Below are 4,368 nucleotides of genomic sequence, written 5' to 3'. Positions count from 1 at the left end.
TAACTTGCTAAGACTATTTTTGTAATGAAATTTTCAGGTCAGGAAAAGAAACTCTGTCAAGACCTTAATCAGGATTTCAGACTTAGAAAATATGGCTCTTGAGGTGATAAATGATACACAATGTGGGAACTGAAATGAAGGTGAGGTTGCCCCTGCTTGAAGATGTTAGAACTCTTTTGACTGCAAGCAAGGCAACCCCAATTGAAGTCAGTTTAAACAAAAAGAAAGAAAAAAAAGGCATTATTGACACATAGCATTGAAAACTCCAGAAGTGGATATCAGACATGGCTGCATCCAGGAACCCAGTGTCATCAGGGAGTCCTTTTTGTCTTTTCTTTTTTTAGGGGGAAAGAGTTATGATTCCTCATGTAATGGCATCTTTCTCAGCGAGGCCTTCCCCATGTATGGTAAAATGGCCAAGTTTAACCTCTTGCCAGCTTAGCTACTCCAGTAATAACAACAATGGCAATGATGCTAATGCAGCTAACATTTATTGAGCACTCACTATGTGTTAGGCAGCAATTTAAGAGTTTCATATGTATTGACTTGCTTAATTATTCAATAGCCTGGAAGGGTAGATACTATAATTATCACTCATTTAACAGGTGAGAAAACTAAGGCACAGAGAAGTTCAGCAATTGCCCAAGATAATTCAGCTAGGAAGTAGAAAGCAAGTCAAAGAGAAAGCCTCTTTCCCAGCAGTTCCAGCAAAAGTTCCAGGATCTGTCACCCTGGCCGAGGGCTGAGCGCAGGGGAGGGGCGACTCCAAAAGAAATGTCAGGCACTGTTGCCAGCAGACAGGCAAGGGGAAGCTGGGTGGCTCCACAGAGGGTCCAGGGCAGACTCCACGAGGGAGGGAGTTTTCAAGCTGAGGATTGTGATATAAACAAAATTAGAGTGGAGAAGACGGGGAAAATCCTCAGGGGGAGATGGCGGCGTGGGTAGAGACCAGAGGCATGGAGCAGGCAGGATCATGTCCGTGCTATTCAGTTTGTAACACAGGTGATGGCAGAGCAGTGACAAAGCACAGTGGTTGTGCCGATCCATGAGGACATTTGGTGAGCCTTCCCCATGCCAGGCAGGGCTGAGTGGTGCGCACCCGATCGCATCCCATCTTCCCGAGGGAAGGTGAGGAAACTGAGGCCAGAAGGGGTTAAGGGGGTCTCAGCTTGGGTTTCCCCAAAAGCAGTGCCTGAGACAAGTTCTTCGGGAGGCAACCCCGTGGAGCCTCTGGAAAGCAAGGAAGGGGAGCCAGGGGGCACTCTCACACCGCTGCGTGATTGCAGCCGCGGCCAGTGGGGCTCCGCCGCTGGGAGCCGCGAGAGACTGGGAGGCTGACATCGGAACTTGCACCCCAAGGCACCAGGGCCTTCACTCCCGTTGGTTCTGGGCCTGCCTGCGCACACCAGGGTGAGAGAGCATCTTCAGGCAGACAGGCCCAGGAGCTGTTGGCTTCCAGAACAACAGCACAGAGGTCACTTCCAGAGGGCGCTGAGGGGATACCAGCAGGCTGTCCGTAGCATGCTGATGCTGGGAAAAGACTGAAAATGTGCACTAGGATGGCCACACAGACAGCTAACCATCCCGGACCAGTCTGGTCACCAGGGATACTGACCTCAATCATGCGAGGCTGTGGGGGCCCAGCTTCAGATGAAGCCATGACCTACATGGACCTACCCCACTTGGCAGCCATGCTGTGGTGGCAACCCGCATAGAAAGTGGAGGAAGACTGGCACAGATGTTAGCTCAGGGCTAATCTTCCTCAGCAAAAAAATAAATAAATGAAACCCACCTCTCAGGCCATTGCTCAGATCTGAGGCTCATCTCAAAGAAGGCAGTGCTTGCCCTGCTCCCTGCATCCAGGGGTGGGAAGGAGTGCTCCCCCTGCCTCCACATACTGGGCGCCCTTAAACGCAGAGTCCTGTCTCCACCTCAGGCCCAGGGAATGTGGAGTTTAAAGCATGCGGGTCAGGCTCCGACACAGCCTTTGTCTTGGAGGGCCCCAAGGCAGAAAACAGAGGTGCCTAAAGGAATCTGAAGACAAGAGTCTGTCTGCAAGGATCATCTCAAGATTTTCTCACACTAATATGGGAAGGGTTTTATTTTTTTAAAGATTTTGTTTTTCCTTTTTCTCCCAAAGCCCCCAGTACATAGTTGTGTATTTTTAGTTGTGGGTCCTTCTAGTTGTGACATGTGCGATGCCACCTCAACGTGGCCTGATGAGCAGTGCCATGTCCGCACCCAGGATCCAAACCTGCGAAACCCTGGGCCTCCGCGGCAGAGTTCGCAAACTTAACCACTCAGCCACGGGGTCGGCCCCAGGACGGTTTTTAAAATCGGTTTTAAAATTGCTGATTAGTCATCCAATTAAAAATGATGATCTGAATACATAGTTTATCTCTGCTCCTTCCCCAAGGTCCAGTAAGTGATATAAAGAGAATCAAATATATATAATCTCAGCGCTACAGGAGAAATGTGGAGAAACTGGCTGAAGAAAGCAATCTGCAGACATAGAGGCTGGGGCCCCAGGAGACAGCCCCGCTCGCCCGCCTCAGGAGGCCACACGCAAGCCGCACTGTTCTTCAGAGCTTCGCCTCAGGAAGGAGAAAGGAGAGCCAAGAGTCACCAGCTGTCTGAGGAAAGCCACCAACGTGAATTCAGAGACTAATAATTAGATGAATAAATAATAACTTTCAAGTATTTAAAATGAGCTGCATGAAAGGTCATTATATTTCATAACTTAAGTATAAAAAGAGATCTTAAAAGTTTCAAAGAAGAAAAGAAACCCCAGTCCGCACAGAAGATCAGCCATTTAAATGTCATTAGAATGTCAGCAGCCCCTCCAGAAGGCCAGAGAGCAAAAAGCAAGGACTTGGGAAACCACAGGGAAAATTATATCTAATCTAGAATTCCGCCTCACAGAAATGACTAAAACGTTATCAAAGAAGACTGAAAACATAGGTGACACGCAAAGGCTCAGAACACTAGCTTCCTAGATGGCCTAAGTTACCGCAGCGTAACCTCCAGGAAAATGAGGGCGTAAAGCAAGAAAGAGGAAGAACTGAGAGGCAGGGAACACACAACACACGTGGAAGCGAGGGAAGGCCAGCAGACGAGGCCTGTCCTGGGTCCTGAGCTCGTCTAACCATGGAAGCAAGCGACAGAGGCTCTTTACGCGGAGCTGGCTGGATAGCGCTGACGACACTGAACTCTGCCTGAGCCCTGTGCTCCTGGAAAAGAGCAAAGGTTAAGAAATTCTCCCCCATCCTTTATGATCGGGAAAGGGCTTACTACAAAGGACCATCCTCCCCGTACGACTTGGAGAAGACTCACGCGTGCCCCCTGGTTACCTACAACAAGGCCCTACACAGACCATCCGGATTCCCGGCTTTGCCTCACCAATGATTCGATGAACTGTTTGGTACCTACGAAGCAATCAGAGCAAAATTCTGGTTAACCAAACTTAGGTGAAGCGTCTCCTCTTCCCAAGGCCAGGAGCACTGGCCCGCCCGTGACGCGAGCCGGCACACAGCCCCTCCTCGCTGGGCCCTCCTGAGACGAGGTGGACGGACTTCAGGTAAAACCTTCTGCCATCTGGTCACATCATGCCACCTCTGCCCCTTCACCCCACTCTCCCCAGCTGGGTTCTTTCTAGCCTTGTTGACTCCTCCCCATTAAAGGAAAACCTTTTTCACCTGACCTTTCAGACGCTGGCAGACCCCATAGTTAGCATAGTCCCCCTATCACAGCGGCAGGAGTCCCACACCGTCCTCCCCTGGAAATAATCATTTTGGATAAAATCTCTCCTCTCCACAGCTAGGAGTTTGACCACTTGCATTTGGCAGAGACTCAAAGGCAGACAGGAGAGAAGGGAAGCTTTATGGGGAAAAAAAAAAAACGTAAAAAAAGAAAAAGCGGGCAATTTCAGATATGGATGGATTGGAAGTTTTGGCATTTAGGAGAGCTGGCCACCTAGAAGTGGAGCATCTTGTGTGGCCTTTTCAGCCTTCTCTGCTAGTCCTGCATTGAAAGCAGAGACGAGAGGCAGGGACGCTGGCAGTCATGCACCACGTTCTGACTTCCTGGGCGGCTGATGGCAGAGGCTCTGGCCTGGCTTCCTGGGATGGAGGCTAAGAACGTGAGTCCGCACTCTGTTGTCACTAACGGTCTGACCATTGTCCATTTGACCCCTTCGGGTCATCTCTCGCTGGCAGGTGGTTGGCCAGTTCAGGGAAGTCTTGAGATCCAGAGCTGCACGGCTCAGGGGTGCTGAGTTGTCGCCATAGGTAGTCAAATTTCCAGACTTTTGTGACCTTCTGGTTGCTGTGTCATCACGGCCATCATCCCATGAGAGGGTGACTGTGCAGA

Source organism: Equus caballus, chromosome 22 (assembly GCF_041296265.1).
Source record: "Equus caballus isolate H_3958 breed thoroughbred chromosome 22, TB-T2T, whole genome shotgun sequence".
In the NCBI taxonomy this organism is placed as follows: Eukaryota; Metazoa; Chordata; class Mammalia; order Perissodactyla; family Equidae; genus Equus; species Equus caballus.
The sequence above is the reverse complement of the archived record's forward strand: the minus strand, read 5'-3'. Positions refer to the sequence as shown.